Below are 24,299 nucleotides of genomic sequence, written 5' to 3' on the forward strand. Positions count from 1 at the left end.
GCTTTTTCAATTTTTAAGAGTCAAGAAAAAGCTAAAGATGACTCTAGTCTCCTTCGATGTATTAACGAGCCCGAAGTGACAAATGCTCGGATGGACTTTTTCAGTTATAGAGTTTGAAAAAGGCCAAAAGAAACTACTCTGGAGTTCTAGGCAGAGGGTGTGCCAAACCTCTCGCGAAACCACAGAATACGTTTTACGGTACGAGTGGTCGATCTTCGTGAATGCTGTGTTCACTGCATCGCGATTAGTAGGGCGGCCGACACGGTTTCCTATGGATAAAGGCTTTGTTCCTATAGGGGTCTCCCAATATACGCGACGGTACGCGGGAGCACAAATCCGTATTAGTGCTATCGTCCCTCAGGAGGAATCACCCACCTTCGTAGAGATCGACAGTCACTATGTTTAACGACGCTGGTTCACGTCTCTACCTAGACCTCTACTGTGTTTCGTTATGTTTCAAAGCGTTGTTAGATAAATTCAGTTCTTTTTAGGTTGATCTTGCTTAGCAGTTTGCCTTTATGGATCACCACGTGATGTATGATACAACTCCTAAATGCAGTCTGAGAATGATAAGCAAGCTTTTTCAATTCTTTCAACTTATGAAAATCTTAACTACTGAAGGAAAAGAAAGACATCATCTTTTCAAACAGATCATAGAGCACACACTGATGCACTTTCCTAAATCGACATGCAAACTGTCAAAATGCACATGCACAATGCAAGTATTTCTTTTCTTCTTCCTTAATGTTGATGTATTACAAAAAGAAAGCTGTTGTATAATTTCGAATTCAATTTCAAGCGAAAGCAAACAAGTTTTTGTCCAATAATCAAAAGAACACCTTAAGATTCACTCGTTTCAACACAAGAAATACTGAAATTCGAACCATATAACGAAAGCAAATGCTCAAGCAGCTATGAACAGTAATAAACTAGCTCTCAGAATCACAACGACACTTTCTTACAGGTCTAGATCCAAGAGGTCACAGCAAGACTAGTTCACTTTCGCTATGGGAAACTGTGAATGAAAGCAAGAAATACAATAAGAACAATCACGGTTTCTTCATACAACTGAGGCGGAATGAAGGCAAAGAAAGGTAGTTTCAGCTGGGTATACAGGTTGACAACAGGCTGCAAAAACAATATTGAAAACTGGGCAACAGACAGGAGGGAACCCCAGCTGCACAAGGCAAAACTGGATCAGCGCAGGTGCTGCACTGTCAATCTGAGATGCAGCGCAGGTAGCCCCTTCGGGACCTGCGTTGCAGTGCAGGTAGCCTTTGTTGCAGCTGCACTGATGAGACAACTCTCGTCTCTCTCAGATTCCGGGTCACAGTTTGCTCAAAAATCAATGGTTTTTGGCCAAATCAGAGGCTATCAGTCAAGTATACACTAGAGGATGACTAAGGAAGATGAACACTATCACAAAGAGCTAAAAAGAGTCCTTGTGGATCAGCTCTTCAAATCATAAACATGCCCAGCACTGGGCTAGAGTAGCTGCCCTCTACTTTGCATTCGAAGGATTCAGATGCAGTTCGATTCGGTACTCCCTTTGTTTAAGAAATGAATAGCAAGAAACACAAGCTACCAACAGGACACGATCCCCAGCGGAGTCGCCAGTCTGTTGTGGGGAAAAGTATCCAACACGGAATGACCCTATCCCACTCTAAGGGTGATAGTTCCTTAGCAACAGCTGAAGCAAAGCTATCTAAAGTTACTTCTTTATGACATGCAAGAGACGAAAGGAAGAGATCCACTTACCGATGTCTTGCGCAAATGGTCGATCCAATCTCCTCTATTTTCCGCTTGCTCCCAGCTCCAAGTCTTCTCACGGGCCCAGCTACACGAGATCCTGCGAACAAGACAAGAAAAGGAAACTACAAGAAGCATGCATTCATAATTGATTCAAGGATTAGCATAAATCAAATACGCAAGTAAGATAATACACCATTGAAACACATGCGAATAGAAGAACCTCAAATGCCTTATTAATATAAGGAAGTAAGGTTCAGGCGGTGATACAACCGTGAGAGGTCCAATCCAGCATCACCTTCCCGACGGAAAGAAATCTCCTCTTCACCTCCCTCAAGCAATCACCCAATAATCACAACTGCAAACCAACAGCAATTCTTTGCACTAAATTCCGGCCTCCAGATCCCATGGGATGAGATCCTTATATAGAGTTTTGGAGTGAAGATAAGTCAGCTTGATGTGTGACTTGTTGTCCTCTTCAACTCCAGTTGTTCTTCAGTCCTTCACTCGGAGTTTCTGCCTTCCACTTGGAGTTTTAGAAGCTCTTAACTCATCATTAGGCGAATCTTATGATCAAGTGCCTTTTTGGAAGCTTCCTGGGCACTGGCACATTGGGAAAAAGATTCCTCCACATGTCAAAGTACGCCCAACGCAGGTAGCTTGTGTTGTACCTGCTATGCAGCGCAGGTAGCCCTTGTTGCACTTGCTATGCAACGCAGGTAGCCTTTGGAGTAGCTGCTTTGGTCCAAAATTGACCTGTTTCTGAGTGTTTTTTAGTGGAGAACTGATTTGCAGTGCTGTGGTTTGCTGACCTTGTTCCTCTAAGGGTAAGAACAACATGTTTAGGGACTTTGGATCCCTTGGATTATTGACATTTCATGCTCCATGCTGTAAGGCACAAAAATGTCTATAACACTCCTCTTTGCATCATCAACCTACTTCTTATAACATTCACTCTGTATATGACCCTTCTTTCCGCAATAATAACATTTCTTTTCAGAATGATTTGCAAGCATACCTTTATGAGAATGTGAATTCTTATGTGATGCTCCTCCTTTCTGCTTTGATTGCTGCTGTGACTGCTTTCCTTTGAATGATCGTCGTTTCGCCATCAGTGCAAGATCATCACTCTGGGGGTTCAAATTCTGCCGCCACTCCTCCTCTTGCTGCAAGATCCCAGTGAGATCATCAAATGTGGGCGCTTTCTCCCTGGCCGACACTCCAGTGATGAATGTTTGAAAATCATCTCGCATCCCATTCATTGTGATTGCAACAAGATCTTCATCAGACACTGCCACTCCGATGGCCCCCAATCCGTCTTTCACATCTTTAATTCGCGCAAAAAATGCAGTAGCAGTCTCCCTTTCATCCATCTTCATTGAAAATAACTTGCTTTTAAGTGCCAAGACTCGGCTTGTATTCTAGGTGTCATATAGACTTTTAATTTTCGTCCAGATGTCCGCAGACGTTTTACAGTTTTTGATGTGCGCAATAACATTGTCCTTCACAGACATCTTCAACAAGACTTTGGCCTTGATCTCTCGTTTTTCCCAATCTTGCTCCTGTGGCCCTCCGTTTGGCTTCTGCTCATCGCCTGTAACTATGGACCAAGCATTCGCACCCTCGAGCAAGGTCTGGATCTTAAACTTCCAATTCGTGAAGTTAGATCCATTAAGTTTACCAGACTCGTTAAGGTAAGATTCCATCGTATTACTCATTCTGAATCTACCCAACAACAAAAAAAACAATACCTGTCAGATCGATCTGTCACCTTTGCCACCGATCTATAGTGTCTGGCAATCCCGCTCCAATGAGCAAATTCGGCATTTCCAATACAGCCGAAGAATCGATCTAATCAAAATTGATCCGATCTACCTCTCCCGGATAGATCTATAACTTCGCCGATCTACACCCCTTGCAAACCGCCAAACGAAGTTGAGGCTTCCCGCAAATCCCCTTGAAGGATGATTGGCTTTTAGCTCTTTCCCGAGCGAAAAATCCCTTTGTAGCGGTGCTCTCCCTAGCGAAAAATCCGCACCAATCAAAAATCACTTAGAGTAATTTTGCTGGCATGATTAATCCATAAAATTCCCTGCCAATCGGATGTTCTGGCGCTCTGGCGTGATTAATCCCAAAAAATCCGCGCCAATTCCCCTCCTGGCGCTTCTGTCAGTGCAAAAAGCGCGCCAATATCCTTTCCACTCAGAAAAGAAAAAATATCCAAGTCCGAGCCAGGTGTTCTACAGTCCACCTGCTCAATTGAGCACAAAGCTCTTGTGTACACGCAGCCACAAAGGCACTTCATGCCACACAGGCAAATCTACCACACAGGTAAGCTAGCTACAAAGGCACTTCCACCTCAAATGTGACAAAAGATCAGGCTCACCCAATCTGAGCTCTGATACCAAGATAAAATGTGAACATAATTGAAAAGAAAGAGATGTAGCTCTCAGGTGTGGCCTGCACCTGGAGACTACACTCACAAAACAGAGAGATCACTCTCGTACACTCTATCATTCATTAATGAAAGATTACATCATTAAATACAACACTAGGAATTAGGGAGTTGCACCCAAACCGCTAGACTTTAGGAACTAATCCTAAACTAGGGAGAATGTTACAACAATGTAACCATTTTCTCCATTAATACAAAATAATATTAATTATTTTTAACTATATCTAGTCGTAGACATACTTATAAATGCATTAGGATTTCAAAACTCACACAAGCATGATCTTCTATTAAAACAAGCAACATTTCTACAGTGTAAAGACCTATCTGTATGCCAGACGGTGATGATAGGAAAATTTTCACAATCAAATTTCGAATACCTGGTTTTACAGCACAAGCTCTTGTTGTGCCTATGCTTCAGAATAAAATGCATGGCCCTTAAATGTATTTTCCTCATCACTATAGACTTATCTATGTGCAAATCCGGGACCAATCTCCTAGTTTCACAGAAAGTATGCAATGACCAAACTTACCGATTCATAAAAGGATGGCTTTTAGTGACTCTACAATATATACTAGACACCTCGATTTCATTAATAAAATACAATGCTTCTCTTAAATATTCCACAACATACAAAACAAAAATACAATAGTTCACAAAAAAATGAACAAAATGCTCAAACTGATTCAATTCGTGAAAATTAGATAGTTTGTGTTGCTCTGGTTAAAGTTTCAATATCGAATAGGGGCAGCGAACAGTCACATCTTCGTGGTGCAAGAACACTGAGTTGCTGCATCGGATAGGATAGGTACAGCGCCCACTCACATTTTCGTGGTGCAAGAACACTAAGTAGATGGAACTCACGTTAACGGATTTGTAAACATGCATACCTAGTAATTATTGCTCAGTGCGTAGAAAAGGGGAAGCTTCCCTTTCAATCCTGACCGCCGACAATTGCCAGCCGTAATTTTCTGAGCCGTGTATTTTTTAAGGAGTAATTTTCTGAGGAGTGTATTTTTTAAAGATTTAATTTTATATATATATATATATATATATATATATATATACCCAGTTTGAATTCAAATTTAGATGGGAAGAAGATATGATATAGAAATAATTTGATTCAAAAAAATTTCAATTCTAAAAAAATGGTTATGTTTCAAAATTTACTTTTAATATACCTGCTGGTTTGGATCACTTGCAAGCTAACTCCTTTCTCTCGGCTATGAGGAATGTAAACCACAATCCATTAATATCTTTTCTATTATTTAGACAAAGGAGAAACCAATTTGTGATCACCCCATCCTCCAGCTTAATGTCTCCAGCTTATATCATCACTGCATGGTAAAACGGATCGAATTTTTACGAACAGTTCTGTGGAATCGATTGACCGAATATTAGGATTTTTCCTAAAGATAATTTGATAGTTAGGGTATATAGTATTGTGGTAATTATTTTGGTTTGAAAATTCATGTCTATAAAATTTAAGCTAATATTTAATAAAATAATATGGAATTTGAAAATTTAAGTCTATAAAATTTAGGCTAATATTCAATAAAAAAATATGTAATTTACTATTAAAATTTGTAAATTTTTAGAATATCATTCATTTAATTATATAAAAAAAAAATATTTATTTTTTATAAAATTAGCTAATATTTTTTAAAAAAATATAAAAAAATAACTTATTTACTAAATTCGACCACTACAATTTTCCCTATCTCTGAAACATAGAAACATAAATATTAACTTTAAAAATTGAATACAATGCAGATTTACCAAAATGTGCTCAATTTGTTTACACTACATGATTACAGGTGATATGTGAGATGCAACCAGGAGGAAATACAAAATACCTGGAAATTGTTGTTCAATGCTATCCATGCTGCAAGAAAGCCTCCTTTTCACTCCTCGGGCTTCAGCTACGGTTGTGGAGAATTTCTCTTACAGAAACAAGTCGAACACCCTTGAACATTCGTGGAGAGAGGGAAAATGGCATGTTGAACAACGAAGATCTAGGAATGGCCATCAGTTATTGTCGCAGTAATGGTCATCGATGCTGATGTGTAACATCCCTAAAATGACTCATGGTAAAATAAATAAATAAAGTTACATATCAGTTATGAAAATTAATTCTAAATAAGGATGAAATCAAGAAAGGAGGAAAAATTGTTCGGTAGAACTGCGGGATGTGGAAGAGGTGGCAAATGTATTTCAGTTGTGAACGTGTGGATGGATAACACACCGTTTCGGATTTTCGGAGGAATCTTTTAAGCTCGAGGCGGAGGGATTTTTAGTTCTTGTTTTTTTTGAGGCATGTATTCCTGGTGGAGATGGATGCCGGTGAATTAATAGTGAAAGAGTAATGTGAAGGAAGGGGAAGATGGCGAGTGTGCGAGGTATTGCAATGGGGAGTGGCAAATCTCTTGACTGTCACTGCGTTTTCTGTTGGCATTTGCATTTTCTGAGGTTGCAGCTGATGAATGAGAGAGAGTACTTTCCGAAATTGCTTCTGAACCAAAGGAGTATCAACTGTGAGTAAGTTGAGAGCTTGGACTACAGAGCGCACATACGTTTTCTCAGTTGGATGCGGAAGGCTCGTTTTCTCAGTTGGATGCGAGAAGCTCTCACAATGCCGAAGTCGGACATCATTGATCATGCCGGTCTTGACTTTGTTGTTTTCCATAGGATCTATATTGTGGGTTTTTAGAGATATAGTTCTGTCCGCGGTTTGGATAGCTTTTTGGTGGTCAACTAAAGAGATAAGTATATGTTATTTTGCTCATAGAAATAACTATTTCGGGTAAGGAGAAAACATATTCAAACAATAACTACTGCATTCTTGACATATTAAAGAAAAATAAAAGTAAATATTGCATTCTTGGAGAAGAGAATGCACATTAAAGAAATAGATGTAAATAATGCATTCTTGGCATATTAAAGAAATAGAAGTAATTATTGCATTCTTGGCATATTAAAGAAATGGAAGTAGATATTGCATTCTTGAAAAAGAGAAGGCATATTAGAGAAATAGAAGTAAATATTGCATCTTTCGAAAAGAGAATGCATATTAAAGAAATAGAAGTAAATATTTCATCTTCGGAAAAAAGAATGCATATTAAAGAAATGGAAGTTAATATTGCATTTATGGAAAGAAAGAATGCATATAATAGAAATAGAAGTTAAGTTGGATTTTATTGGAAAGGGAAATATGCTTTATTGCATTGGGATACTAGTTAATTTAGAAGTTTCTTGTGGAAAATTTATGCATTGCATGCATAATAGAAATTGCTAATCATTCTAACCTTCTTGAAGAAAAACTTATGTTTTATATCCACAAATATAGTGTCTTTTTAGGAAAAGAGAGGATTCTTCATGCATGGAAATAATAACTTATTAAGAGACTTTTTGAAAAACAAAGATAGAGATTCTTTCCTTAAAAGACACACATGAATAGTGTTCATGCAAGAGCAAGAACCCTTACTTGTATCATTAAAAGATTATGTGCACTGCATATACTAAAGAAGGGCTATTAGGATAAGCTAATGGATGCTCAAAGAACAGTCGTTGTGTTATGGAGATGTGTTCTTTGTATGTTAGCAAAACTATGTTAATTTCTTGAAAATAACTATGTGAAAGGAACGCATGTGCAAGGGCGCAGAACAATAGTTATTACCTGGTATGTAAACATAATCATTGTGTTATATGTTTTTAAAAGAAAATATGGACTTGTAAAACTAATGGTTAGATCTCTATGTGCAAGGGCGCAGAACAATAGTTATTACCTGGTATGTAAACATAATCATTGTGTTATATGTTTTAAAAAGAAAATATGGACTTGTAAAACTAATGGTTAGATCTCTTAGAGAGAGATATGTACCAGTGTGAATAAGCATTGTGAAAAGTAGAACATGAATTTACTTGAATAGATGTACTAGTTAGCTAGTATGTTATGCCTGCTCATGCAGATGAGTAGATGTTAAAAGATCACTTTTAGAGATTGTTTAATGAATTACTAATAATGTGTCTAATATTGTTGCCAAAGCTTCTTGACAACTATATTGACAGGAAACAATGACGGTTGGTGCCAAGGGGAAGTGATGTTTAACATTATGGCAGGAAAAGGATTATTGGTCCATGCAGACGAGTTCAAGTTGCAGGGTTGTCCATTACTAGAACAATCATGCCACAAGGAACGTTGCATGTGGCGGTATGTAAGCGAAAGATTACATGGAAATTGTATTAGCTTTTAGCTAGTTGTGTGACAACTTAATGATAATTCTTTGTAATGATTTTATAACAATGGTTAAGGGATGGAATCCCTTATAAGCCATTGAGTGGGGTGAAATCCCTCACGAGCGTTTAATAATAAGATTAAACGTTTGCTGGTTTTCACCCTACGCGGTTTCCAGGGTACATCGGTGTTCAATGGTGTGATTGCCTTTTGTGTCAATTTGATGATGTTGAATACTTGATGATGTTGATTCTTTACTGGTTGTGATACTCATAATGCCCAAGTAAGAGATTAATGAATACGGTTAAGGAAAACATGAAATGGATCCAAGGTGGATGCAAGGTTCATTAGACAGTTTATGTTATTACACTACAACAATAGTTGTTAAGGGTTATGTGTCTTACTGTTCTCTACTGTATTTACTTTATGTACTAATGAAATTTATATCTAATGGTTAACGATGAATGTGGAGTTGTGAATTGGATAATTACTTGTGGTAATTTGTATAAAAATTCTAACTCCCTACCTTTTACATGCGAGGTTACCGGGGTTTGTGACAAGTGGTATCAGAGCTAAAGGTTGCAGCACTGGCGCCTTTGGGAATTGGTAAGCGGAAAATAAATTGAGGTATGCCACCAGTGAGCATTAACTCAGGTATGAGTTTAATCATTCACATATTGATTTACATAGTACACTATTTTTGGCATGATAAGTGTGATTCATGTTTAAACTGCTTTGAGTAGTAAGTAATAAAGTTGCTGCATAGCTATGTTCATGACATTATATTCCTGATGAGGATAAAATACATTGAAACTTTTGTCGCACTTAGAACAATATTGAACACTCATTGAGGAAAGTGACAATCAACTACCAACTTTTACTTTGCAAATATGGCAATAACAATGATTCATTTATTAAACAAAATTGAAGTTACAATGAACAAAACTTAATGAGTCAATGCATGAATATAAATTATGTGGAACATCCTTGAATAGGATGACAAATTGTTTTAAAAGGACATTAGAAGAACCCCTTAGATATTGAAAACATGCAATGAGTCAAGCAGCGAGACTTGATTGTCATAACTAATTTCTGATTAAGTTTTGCCATGGTTTCATTAAGATGATTGGTAGTTGAGATTGGTTAGTGTTGTATGACTAACCCATAGAACTTATATGCATTAATTGAATTGGACTTAAGATTATTACAATTCGAAAACAAGTGAAGGTTGATTGATGTCACATGCATGGAATGTGTGTATGAAGATTCTTACTCTCTCTGTGCTATAGTTCCAGTTGTTTATGAGAAGAGTTCTTAATTTTATTCACCATGAGAATGCATGATGAATAGTATATGCTTATGTCCTAATAGATTTAATGATGATTACCCTCTAATTAATTGAAATCCATTAGCATGGTATGTGTTTATGTTAATCATTACTTGTTGGGAGATAAAAACCATTGGAGCCTCGATTTAATGATGGTTGAATTTATCTCTACTATGGGAATGATGGATTTCTTATGCATGTTGCATTCCAGTGTGAAGTTAATTGTAGAGGCATGTTCAGTGAGTAACATTTCTAGGACCCATTCATGGTATAATTACATGTGATAATTATTCATAAATAGACTACCTGTGTTAATACAGTTGTCAGTAAACTCTAACTACCTTCCCCAACTATAGATGCTTCCAAAGGAAAAGGAAGCAAGGAGAAGGAAGAATACAATGCTGTAGGGACAGACGGAGATGGGAAAAAGAAATTGCTAAGTCTGGTGATGACCAGATAGAGCAAGCTTTGAGTGTCAGAATCTTGCAGAAGACGCTAAGTCTGGGGATGACTAGATAGCGCTCGATGTGCATGTGAGTATTCCCTTGACCATGCTTAAGGAGTTGGAAAATGATAACTATAGTGTGTTGATGTTAATGATTTTCGTAATGTCTCCTTGAAGTCATTATTCTGAAAAGGTCACATAGTAGTGTTATGATAGTTGTTGCATCTAGCATCAAGTGGTAACTCTGGTGCATGTGTGACACTTCGGAGATTATGCTTCTAATTGCATAAGTAGAGCAATTGTTTCCGGTAAGGGTGGTTTAATTTGTTAGTTATGCATATTGAACCAAGGAAAAGATAAGTAACTCTATTCTTTATATCATGGGGTTGATTTCTATAGTAAAGATTGATTGTTTATATGTTTTCTTGGTAGAGAAAATATGATAATGCTTGCAGTAAAGATTGATTATTTTATATGTTTTCTTAGTAAAGAAAATAGGTAGTTCCTCCTAGAAAGACTACATGTGAGTCTTGTGTGAGAAATGCTTGTCTCTTGTCATTTTTCTTGGAATAAAATCCTTGCTAAATATAACCAATGTATCTTCTTGAGAAAAGAAGATGAGGCAGATAAACGTCCTGAGGACATAGCACGAAAGGTGCCCAAGTTTTCTTGAATTAAAATATGTATTTTTATTTGATAAAAGTTTCTTGGAAAATATATATATGCTAATTGCATTATGATTCTAGTCAGTTTCTAAGTTCTAGTGAAATGATTATGCATTACATGCATGATAAAGATAGCTAAAGATGTGCTTCTAGGCACATAGATATTCATTTCTAACTTTTTTTGAAGAAAGAGTATATTACATATATACATAAATATAGTTTCATTCTAAGAGTGTGCATACTTCATGTATGAAGATGAAGGATTTTATGAGAGTTTTCTTGAAAATAAAAATAGAGGTTCTTTCCTTTAAAGACACATTAGAATAGTGTTCATACAAGAAACAAAATCCTTACTTGTTTCATGGAAAGAACTATGTGCAATGAAGTAAAGTAATTGTGTTAGGAAAAGACATGTTGCATAATGGTAGCTATTGTGACTTTGGAATTATGACTCTGTGTGTACATAGATGAAGTGATCATGTTAACTTTCTTGAAGACAATAATCTTTTGAAGAGATTGTCTTGATAGATGAGTTGTGTGATTTCTTGATTTTGGATGGATAAGTAAATCTTGTTCTGTATCTTGATTTTTATGCATAAAGATGGATATCTTTAATAATTCCCTGAAAGGGAAGATAGAAGAATGAGGTTAAAATGGCTTCCTTTAAAAAAGAGGTATGTAGTTTGTTGTATGTTAGAGAGATTATGTTTAATTATATTAACAATGCATGACCAAAGCTAGCCATAGTAAACGTAAGATATTACTCCATTAATGATGATTTGAATTAGGACAACAGACTATGGCAAAATTGGAAATGTTTAGATTATTAACTCAACTGTTGTTGACATTTATACATTAATGAATATTTGCATATGCTTTTATACATGACAATATTGTATGCATGAAAATGCTTGGAAATTGAATACGTGTTAACTGATGCATATTTATAACTAACGTTGCTGATGGGATTAAGTAGTGGTAGCTTAATGGCAACAAGAAAACTCATCACGTAAATTGCTGCAATTGCAATCATAAATGAGAAAGAATGATGTTATATAATATGCATGAATTATGTTATTTGGAAAATTTGCATGCATACAACATGTATGATAGATATGTTTCCCATCAATCTAGATGTTGTGGACCCATGATGAGGGATAAGTGTAAATGCATGGTGTACATGCATGTTTACTTTGTTAATGATAATGTTCAAATGGTTCATTACGTAAATTACTTTGAGAAAGAGTAATAAAAGAGGAATTTAACATGCCAGACAGTTGCAGATAGTTGGGTTGATGGCAGTTACCTGCCCAGAGGGGTTGATGGTACTTGTCTGCCCGGATATGCCTTGGGTTGATGGCAGTTACCTGCCCGGAGGGGTTGATGGTACTTGTCTGCCCGGATATGCCTTGGGTTGATGGCAGTTACCTGCCCGGAGGGGTTGATGGTACTTGTCTGCCCGGATTTCCTCTCCCTAGAGATAAATTATCTCAATGAGGGAAAAGATTTTATGTGGACATTGGAATTCTTGAGCTGGTTGGCCAGTGGAATCCCATGTTAGACCTGGTAAGGTCTCTATCAAAGAAACTGTCTGGATGTGAAAATGACTCGATCTGGTTGTGGAAACTAGTTCCTATGGGTTGGTAATTCTTTAGCCTATTGTGGTCTCATAGCTAAAGGAATTAACTAATCAGCTATATGTTATGTTAAAAATGAATTTTACATATAGTTGTGTAAAATATGTTATGCACATTTAACAAGAAATGAGCTTAGTGCTCAATAAGGAGTAATTGGAAATTTTAATTCCTTTATTGTATTATTAATTTTGTGAACATCTTAGTGGGAGCTAAGACAGTTTTTGCTTGATGCAGTGATTGACTGTTTTGATGATTAGAGAGCTAGGTGCTCTTTTGGTACTTTTATAAGTACTCAGTGGATGTCTTTAGTGAGAGTTACCTCAGTGTGCATGTGGAGCAGTGATGAGCTCTTAAGTGCTTGTAAAAGTACTGTGATTTACAAATCGTCTAACATTGCACAACTGATTGCTAGTTAAAAGTATTTCATTTGACTCACAATATTATGACTAATGCGATTGAAATTGTTTGTCAAACATTACAAGATTGCTTACCATGAAGGGTTGATGAGTTGTCCAACCACTATTAAAATGCTTACGTGGAAGTGCTCGTGATTTTCAAGAGTAGACGGTAAGTAATGGTAAGTTGATATAGAGTTTGGTTTTTAAAATTTGAATAAGGGCGAAGTGGTGGCAATTAAAAGTTGCATATTTTTGCAATTACGAATGATTATGACTATTGATGCTTATAACTAATGATATTTCTTATGATTATATCATTACTATTTCGGTTATTGTCATTTATTGGAATGAAATATTGGATTTTAAAGAGGAAGGATAATCTTTTTCTGTGGTTTAGATGGTTATACCATGAGTAAAATCTCAAGTTCCCAACGAGAGATGAACACCGAAGATGGTGTTCCTGTTAAGAGGGGGAGTATGTAACATCCCTAAAATGACTCATGGTAAAATAAATAAAAAAAGTTACATATCAATTATGAAAACTAATTCTAAATAAGGATGAAATCAAGAAAGGAGGAAAAATTGTTCGGTAGAACTGCGGGATGTGGAAGAGGTGGCAAATGTATTTCAGTTGTGAACGTGTGGATGGATAACACACCGTTTCGGATTTTCGGAGGAATCTTTTAAGCTCGAGGCGGAGGGATTTTTAGTTCTTGTTTTTTTTTAGGCACGTATTCCTGGTGGAGATGGATGCCGGTGAATTAATAGTGAAAGAGTAATGTGAAGGAAGGGGAAGATGGAGAGTGTGCGAGGTATTGCAATGGGGGAGTGGCAAATCTCTTGACTGTCACTGCGGTTTCTGTTGGAATTTGCATTTTCCTAGGTTGCAGCTGATGAATGAGAGAGAGTACTTTCCGAAATTGCTTCTGAACCAAAGGAGAATCAACTGTGCATAAGTTGAGAACTTGGAGTACAGAGCGCACATACGTTTTCTCAGTTGGATGCGGAAGGCTCATTTTCTCAGTTGGATGCGAGAAGCTCTCACAATGCCGAAGTCAGACATCATTGATCATGCCGGTCTTGACTTTGTTGTTTTCCATAGGATCTATATTGTGGGTTTTTAGAGATATAGTTCTGTCCGCGGTTTGGATAGCTTCTTGGTGGTCAACTAAAGAGATAAGTATATGTTATTTTGCTCATAGAAATAACTATTTCGGGTAAGGAGAAAACATATTCAAACAATAACTACTGCATTCTTGACATATTAAAGAAAAATAGAAGTAAATATTGCATTCTTGGAGAAGAGAATGCACATTAAAGAAATAGATGTAAATAATGCATTCTTGGCATATTAAAGAAAGAAATGGAAGTAAATATTGCATTCTTGGCATATTAAAGAAATGGAAGTAAATATTGCATTCTTGGAAAAGAGAAGGCATATTAGAGAAATAGAAGTAAATATTGCATCTTTCGAAAAGAGAATGCATATTAAAGAAATAGAAGTAAATATTTCATCTTCGGAAAAAATAATGCATATTAAAGAAATGGAAGTTAATATTGCATTTATGGAAAGAAAGAATGCATATAATAGAAATAGAAGTTAAGTTGGATTTTATTGGAAAGGGAAATATGCTTTATTGCATTGGGATACTAGTTAATTTAGAAGTTTCTTGTGGAAAATTTATGCATTGCATGTATAATAGAAATTGCTAATCATTCTAACCTTCTTGAAGAAAAACTTATGTTTTATATCCACAAATATAGTGTCTTTTTAGGAAAAGAGAGGATTCTTCATGCATGGAAATAATAACTTATTAGGAGACTTTTTGAAAAAAACAAAGATCGAGATTCTTTCCTTAAAAGACACACATGAATAGTGTTCATGCAAGAGTAAGAACCCTTGTATCATTAAAAGATTATGTGCACTGCATATACTAAAGAAGGGCTATTAGGATAAGCTAATGGATGCTCAAAGAACAGTCGTTGTGTTATGGAGATGTGTTCTTTGTATGTTAGCAAAACTATGTTAATTTCTTGAAAATAACTATGTGAAAGGAACGCATGTGCAAGGGAGCAGAGCAATAGTTATTACCTGGTATGAAAACATAATCATTGTGTTATATGTTTCTAAAAGAAAATATGGACTTGTAAAACTAATGGTTAGATCTCTATGTGCAAGGGCGCAGAACAATAGTTATTACGTGGTATGTAAACATAATCATTGTGTTATATGTTTTAAAAAGAAAATATGGACTTGTAAAACTAGTGGTTAGATCTCTTAGAGAGAGATATGTACCATTGTGAATAAGCATTGTGAAAAGTAGAACATGAATTTACTTGAATAGATGTACTAGTTAGCTAGTATGTTATGCCTGCTCATGCAGATGAGTAGATGTTAAAAGATCACTTTTAGAGATTGTTTAATGAATTACTAATAATGTGTCTAATATTGTTGCCAAAGCTTGTTGACAACTACATTGACAGGAAACAATGACGGTTGGTGCCAAGGGGAAGTGATGTTTAAAATTATGGCAGGAAAAGGATTATTGGTCCGTGCAAACGAGTTCAAGTTGCAGGGTTGTCCATTACTAGAACAATCATGCCACAAGGAACGTTGCATGTGGCGGTATGTAAGTGAAAGATTACATGGAAGTTGTATTAGCTTTTAGCTAGTTGTGTGACAACTTAATGATAATTCTTTGTAATGATTTTATAACAATGGTTAAGGGATGGAATCCCTTTTAAGCCATTGAGTGAGGGGTGAAATCCCTCACGAGCGTTTAATAATAAGATTAAACGTTTGCTGGTTTTCACCCTACGGGGTTTCCAGGGTACATCGGTGTTCAATGGTGTGATTGCCTTTTGTGTCAATTTGATGATGTTGAATACTTGATGATGTTGATTCTTTACTGGTTGCGATACTCATAATGCCCAAGTAAGAGATTAATGAATAAGGTTAAGGAAAACATGAAATGGATGCAAGGTGGATGCAAGGTTCATTAGATAGTTTATGTTATTACACTACAGCAGTAGTTGTTAAGGGTTATGTGTCTTACTGTTCTCTACTGTATTTACTTTATGTACTAATCAACTTTATATCTAATGGTTAACGATGAATGTGGAGTTGTGAATTGGATAATTACTTGTGGTAATTTGTATAAAAATTCTAACTCCCTACCTTTTACATGCGAGGTTACCGGTGTTTGTGACATGATGTTTGCGCAAGGATCCTAGACAGGAGTCGCCATTAAAAACACCAACAAAGTTAGCGCTTGGCTAACTAAAGGACTACCAGTGTTTTTACCAAGAAACAAGAGCGTTCAACCACCAAATTTAGTTGTGGTCAATTTGGCGTTCTCTTATTTCCTCGGGTGTCGGCCTCCAAATAGTTATACTCGTCCTATCGCCAAGTTCTTTCCGTCACGCATATGGCATGCGTGCACAACAAACTATCCGACATCATGTGACAATGCCTACATGACAACATTTTCAGTGGCCACAGGCTCACAGCGACAAACTCCAAACTGACACGGCTTTTTTTCTGATGAAAAATAAATAAAAGAAAGGAAATATTTTACGTATAACTCCGAACCGACACGGCTTTTTAGATGAAAAATAAAATAAAAGAATGGAAATATTTTACGTATATCATACTCAAATCCACAACTTTAATTAGAGATCGACAGTTGCATAGAGTTACGTGGCCAATGACACGGACAACATTTATTAATCGCTATAGTATTATATGTTAGTAGGTTTATTTGTATTGTTAAATATTAATGAAATTAGTTAATCACTTAGTATTATATGATGGTAGGTTTATTTGTAATAGCTATAGTATTATAAATTTTTTTTCAAGAAGTCATTGTTATTGTTTGATTATTTTGGTTTATTTTTATATTACAATTATATTTGTTATTTTTTATAGTTCGATACCTAAATAATTAATAACTATTACCCATTTCTTATACTTTCATTTATATTTACATCGTTCATTTTTTTTTTCATTTTCATTTTCATTGTGTAGAGGCATTGTTAGACCGATTAAAATCTAAATAACCAATTTAAAAAGTAGAATGGTTGAAGGGTATGCTTTGGCATTTACTTGTAAAGCTTTCTGCACAGTCAAATCTCCGCAAATAGTTAGTTTGTGGCCACTTTATCAAAAGCAAAAAACAAGCGACGAGAGTTAAAAGCTATAATTAAATTCACAATAATAATAATAGTTAAATGTAAATGTTATTGCAGTGGAAACTTTAATTTATTAATTATTAATTATTAATGAAAGTGTGAATATTTCTGTTTAATAGTAATATTTGTGTTTTTTTATGAAAAAAGTTGTCCATGTAAAATAGTTATCAAAAGAAAACATAAATGATAGAGAACCAATAGTTATAATTAAATGCACAATAATCTATTAATATTTAAGTTAATAATAATTAAATGTAATAGTTATTTCAAAGCAAAGTTTAACTTATTAATTATTGACTATTGATAAAAGTGTGAACTTGTTGGTTTCGTTGTAAAATTTGAGTTTTTGTAAAAGTTGCCCATGTAAAATGATTATCAAAAGTAGAAAATCTTAATGTGAAAGAATCGATGGTTATAACCAAATGCATAATAATGTATTAATAGTCAAGTTAATAATATTAATTATAATAGCTATTGAATTGCATATTTTAACTAATTAGTTATTAACTATTAATTAAAAAAAATAATAACTATAGTATTATAAAAGATGGCCATGTAAACTAATTATGAAAGGAAAAAATTAATGACACATAATTAATAGTTATAGTTAAGTTAATAATAGTTTCAAATGTAATAACTATTGCAATGAGGAGTTTAACTCATTAATTATTAGGTATTAGTGATATTAGTTAATCGTTATAGTATTACTGATCACTCCATTTCCTTGTAATAGCTATAATATTACAAAAATGTAATAGTTTCAAGAAATTATTGATGTGGTTTAATCATTACCCTTAATAATAATTAGAGTCCATTTTGCTATTACTATTGTGACATTAACATCTATAGCTTCTTAATCAACTTCGAACAACTAATCAATTAATAGCCATTAGTCATTCCTTATGCATTCATTTATATTTTTATCATTAATATTTTGTGTGGAGGTTTTTTTGGGAACCATGATTACGATTAGACCAAAACCCGCAAGATCCACAGAGTTCGTTATTCCTTGTCACAAAACACACTCGAAGATTGGTTTATCCAATGTCCAATAGATTTTTTCTTTCATTTTCATTATCCGGAGACACATCTAAAAATGTTGAAATGGAAATAACCATTTTAAAAAGTCAAACACCTCAAACATAGGCATTTCTCCACATAGTGAACGTTGTAAGCACAAATCTCTCTGCACAAGCTTCAACAATAGTATAATTGACATTAAATGTTCTATGAAATTTTTAGAAGATGTATGCTTTTGGTAACTACGATAGTCTTAGCGATATCATTTGTAGTAGTAGTGTGGAGAAGTTGATTGTGTGAGAAATGTGTTTCCTTTGACTATTGCACAACCATTCATTTATGTTCCCCAACTAAATTTTAATAATTTAAATATATATTTTAAAGATGGATTGAGTTACAATTATGTTTTTTAATAATTTGGATATATAGTTTTATTTATTTTTTCGAAATTAGAAAACAATTACGTTTTTAATAATTTAAATATATAGTTTTATTCATATTTTCAAAATTAAAAAGCATCATAAAGGAACGATTTTTCAAGTAGAGTATAGGCATAATAAAGGATAAGATATCAGTTTAGTTAGTAGTGGGCAGAACTTTTAATAATTTAAATATATAGATTTATTCATATTTTCAAAATTAAAAATCATCATAAAGGAATGTTTTTTCAAGTAGAGTATAGGCATAATAAAGGATAAGATATCAGTTCAGTTAGTAGTGCGCAGAACTTGATTGTGTAGAGAAATGTGTTTTCTCTGCATTCCCGTACAACCACTCACTCATTGTGCGATTAAGTTTTTAATATTTTGAATATACAATTTAAAGCTGGATTGATTTAAATTACTCTTTCAAAAAACTTAATATATAGTTCTAAATCTCTTTTTGAAATCAAAAAATAATTAGGTTTTTAATAGTTTGAATATATGGTTTTATTTATTTTTTCCAACTTAAAAAAACATTAGATTTTCATATGTAACAACTATTGCAGTGCAAAGTTTAACTCATTTACTATTAACTATTAATAATAAAAAAACTAATAGCTATAGTATTATAATAGTTTTTCATGTAAAATAATTATTAAAAGAAAGCATTTATGATGGAGAATTAATAACTATAATCAAATGCACAATATCTATTAATAGTCAAGTTAATAATAGTTAAATGTAATTGCTATTACAGTGTGGATATTAACTCATTAATTATTATATATTAATTAAAGTAGTTAATCGCTATAGTATTATAGATTAGTAGGTTTCTTTGTAAAATCTATAGTATTATAAAAATTTAATAGTTTCACAAAACTATTGTTGTTGTTTAATTATGACTATTATTAATAGTTATAGTTCATTTAGTTATTCATTTTTCTATTACTATTGTGTTGTTCTCATTTATAGATTGTTATTAATTATTAGCTATTAGTTATTCTTTATGCTTTCCTTTATAATTTTATCATTAATGCTTTGTGTTGAGATTTTTTCTTTCTTTTTCATTGTGCCCACACATTGCTAAAATGGTTGAAATCAAAATAACTAATTTAAAATGTCAAATATGTCAAGCATAGCCATCTCTCTACATAGTGAAAGCTTTCTGCACAAACATCTCTATACAGTGAAAGCTCTCCACACAAGCTTCAACAATAGTTTAATTGACATGAAATGTTCTATGAATTTATTGACATGAAATGTTCTATGAAATTTTCAAGCAGTATTCTTTTGGAAAGTCTGATAGCCTGTTCGCATTAGTAGTGCAGAGAAGTTGATTGTGAAGATAAATGTGCTTCTTCCTCACTCCCGCACAACCATTGAGTCGTGTTGTGCAATTAAGTTTTTAATAATTTGAATATATACTTTATAGATGGGTTGAGTTACAATTATGTTTTTTGATAATATGAATATATAGTTTTTTTTATATTTTCAAAATTAGAAAATAATCATGTTTTTAATAATTTGGGTATACAGATTTATTCATGTTTACAAAATTAAAAAACATCATAAAGGAACGATTTTTAACATCGAACATAGGCGGAATAAAAGGTAAGATATCGTATGCACTACTAGAATCGAAATTAAAAAACATCATAAAGGAACGATTTTCAACATCAAACATACGCATAATAAAAGATAAGATATGGTATGCACTACTAGAAGAAGTTGATTGTGCGAAGAAATGTGCTTTCTCTACACTCTCATAGAACCATTCACTTGTTTTGAAATTAAGCTTTTAATAATTCGAATAGATAGTTTCAAGTTGGATTAATAGTGCAAAGAAGTTGATTGTGCGAAGAAATGTGTTTTCTCTACACTCCCACAGAACCATTCACTTGTTTTGAAATTAAGCTTTTAATAATTCGAATATATAGTTTAAAGTTGTATTGAGTTGCAATTGCATTTTTAATAATTTGAATATATAGTTCCATTTTTTTCGAAATTAAAATATAATTATGCTTTTAATAATTTGAATATTTATTTAAAGATGGATTGAGTTACAATTATATTTTTAATAAGTTGAATACATATTTTTATTTCTATTTTCGAAATTAAAAAATATTTATAATTTTAATAATTTTAATATTTCTTTAAAGATTGATTGAGTTACAATTATACTTTTAATAATTTGAATACATATTTTTATTTATGTTTTCTAAATTAAAAAAATAAATATATTTTTAATAATTTGAATAGATAGTTTTATTCATGTTTTCAAAATAAAAAAATAATAAATCATTTGTAACTTCAAGCATAGGCATGATAAAGGATAAGATATAGTTTGCAGTAGTAGTGGGGACAACTTGATTGTGTAGAGAAATGTGTTGTCTCTACACTCCCGCAAAACCATTCACTCATTACGCAATTAAATTATTAATAATATGAATAAGATTCTTTGTGTTCCAAGATAATAGCTTTTTGGAGGCTCTCAATTGCTAATATTTCCTCACACAAGCTCCATAGTTTGCATAATCGTATTGAGGGTAGATGTAGTAGTTGTCCAAAACTAATTTATGTTGAGAATTGTAATGTGCGTGAAGCTAGTGTGTAGAGATTCTGTTGCCCCCCCGCCCACCACATAAAGGACCTGCAATGTTGGGATGAGCAGTAGCAATGTAGGGGATATCATGGCTAGGCATAACGGTGTCAGTATCAGAGCACTCACAGAAAATTAGTTTTTTGTTTTTAATTTTAAAATGAATTGTGAGCAACTGATAAATACCGAAAATAAAATTATCTCCACCATGGGAACCATGTCCCATAAGAGATGGCTGAGCCAATAAAAATTTAGAAATACAATTTCAAAAAAATCACAAAATTATTTTTGAATTTACAGGAAAATAGAAATATTGAGCATTTTCATGAAACTTTAGTTAAAAGTGCAAGAAAAATAACAAATTATGTAAATTCAATGCTCTTTGACTGCAAGGCCATTGTTCTAGTCCTTATGAGGCAATGACTAATAAAGAATAATTTTAAGTTGAACTTCTCCTCAAATTTGGTCATTGTTATGAAGTTAGGTATATCTAGATCTACTAGGCTTGCATTTTAAACACTAATATCTCACTTGGTTTCAATTATTTATGTACATATGACTCCACCTCTACATGTAACTCCATTAACAATTATATTTAATCACTAAGAATATTGGATAAATATTAAAGATGTTATCGGGATTTGTTGAATCTCACCAATACTTCTATTCAATCACTAGGAAGCTTGGATAGAGATTCAAGATGTTGCCAGAACTTGGTCACTCTCATTATTTTTGACACACCTAGTTAATTGTCTATGACTTATTGTATGGTTTTATCTTTTCATTATGAATACAATGAAAGAATATAGAAATGGTCATTAATGTAAATATTTTTATTTTATATATAAATACTCATCTTTTAGGTAGATTTAAAAAAAAAAATTTGTTTTTAACACTATTTCCAATATGTTAAGAGTTGTTCGCTGGATCATAACTCCTAACTATCATAACAAAAGTTTCAATTAGTTATGCCCAATAGGAGGGAAAAAACAAAAGAGGAAATTTTCTCCATTTATAATTATTAAGGAGAATAAGACTAGAAAGACTAGAAACATATATCCTTGCTTTCCATAGTTCTCGATCTATTTAGGAATATTGTAGGAGAGAAAGATAAAAATTCCTAATTGTAACTAGTGGGAGAGAAAGTTTGGTTGGAACCTTAAAAGAAAAGCAAGACATCTCTTTTAGAGGATAAGGAGAAATACTTTCTCGAAAGGAAACACAATGTATTTTAGATTATTTCCTTGATAGGGAGGAGCAGAGCTTGGGGCAAGCTAGTCGAGAAGAAAAAAAATGAAGCTTATAGTTGGGAGGACCAAGGTAGCTCTTAAAAATTTCTCAAGAAAAGAAGAGATAAGAATCTGGTAGATTCTAAATATCATTGGTTGATTCTAAATACCATTATCAATTCATTAGCTGAAATATAAAATAAAAAATAAAAAATTGCCGATATGCATTCATCTACGAAAATGTGATTGACATTCACACAGATTTGTATAAAGAGTAGAGCTAGGGTAGTGATTTTTCAATAAGGATGCATAAAAATTGATTTTTGTATGCTTAGGAATATATCATTTGAAGGTCCTTGTTCTAATTCCATATGAATGAAATAATAACATGTCTCGTAGTGGATGAAGAGTGGTTTGTTCTACACGAGTTTCTACTTTTTTTAATTTATTATGATTCAAAGTTATAGTGTTTGGTGGCAGAGTAAAGGTAATGATGAATTCCCTTTTTAGCTTGTGCTGACATTTTTTGGTTGCTACATGGTTGCTTTACAATTGGAAATATGAGGGCCATTGGGATTGAAGGCATGCTTCCTGATGAAGTGCCTCCACTATCGCATCACAGTAATAATTTTCCTCCATGATATGGGAGTTTAAAATTCCAGAGTTATGATTATGCATTGCTTACTTATCTTGAAATTCAGAAGTCTATGTATTATGGTGGATGCATTACGGTATTTGGAGATTCACAACTAGATAATTATTTTAAGATTGGTGTTCATGGTCGAAGGTACAAATTATGTATAACCGAGCAACACAAATGTGTGTGTATAAGTTTACATGAGCTATATTTTTATTTTTCATAAATCCTCCTATGAAAGTGCGAATGCAATCATTGGAGTTATGTTGTTAAATGATACTTAGAAGTAAAACTATCTTATCCATGTGGGAACATCTTGGGTAAGAGGAAGAAAAAGGAAAAATAAAAGTTTATGATACTATATTATGATTCTATTGACAAATTTAATAATTAAAGTCTTCATTATGAGCTAGGTATACCAATGAATCCTACTATTTATAATAAAAACAAAGCTTGAGAATCAAGATGCCCTATCAAGGGAGGATACCAAGAATAACAAATGCTAGTGACCAAATCTAACTATTTTTGATAACTATAATAGCATGAGGGAGAGGAGAAACCCTGAAAAGTTATGTTGGAATAAATAATACTGCCATGTTGAATTGTAGGGGAGAAATGAGCAATGCAAAAATAAGACAATAAATAAAATATTGATTATTTCAATAAGTTAAAAAGGGTCAAAATAAACTGATTATATAAATATATATATATATAATATATATATATATATATATATATATAATATATATATATATATATATATATATATATATATATATATATATATATATATATATATATATATATATATATATATAGATAGATATATATATGGACCTACTTATAGAGTATTAGAAGCTGCACACACTGAGTTAATACGTTGTTATATCTTAGAATTAGAGAAGGCTAAAATACTAAACACCTTGACATAAGAGGAGTAAAAGCCTATAACTAACACTAGAAAGGATAATTGATATGAAAGTTATGAATAAATGATGGTGGTGAATATGTTTTTTTTAAGTATAGTTATTTGATGGATTTTAATGATATGATCATCATATCATTTTACTCATATTAAAATTATATTATGAGGACATAGCTTATTGCATTACAAACTAATTCATGTAAGGATAGTCCATTAAGTAACATAACTTAATGGAATAAAGTTTATACTGATAGATATTTTAAGAAAGGATGAAAGATAAGGGAGAGAAATAAGTATTTTCCCATAGAACATGGGGAAAAGTCAAACATAAAGTATATAGAGGGAATTTATATAGAGCGCTAAAATAA

The sequence above is a fragment of the Pinus tabuliformis genome, chromosome 4_2, assembly GCF_031772625.1.
Source record: "Pinus tabuliformis cultivar Carrire ecotype Pingquan chromosome 4_2, CPIR1, whole genome shotgun sequence".
Lineage (NCBI taxonomy): Eukaryota > Viridiplantae > Streptophyta > Pinopsida > Pinales > Pinaceae > Pinus > Pinus tabuliformis.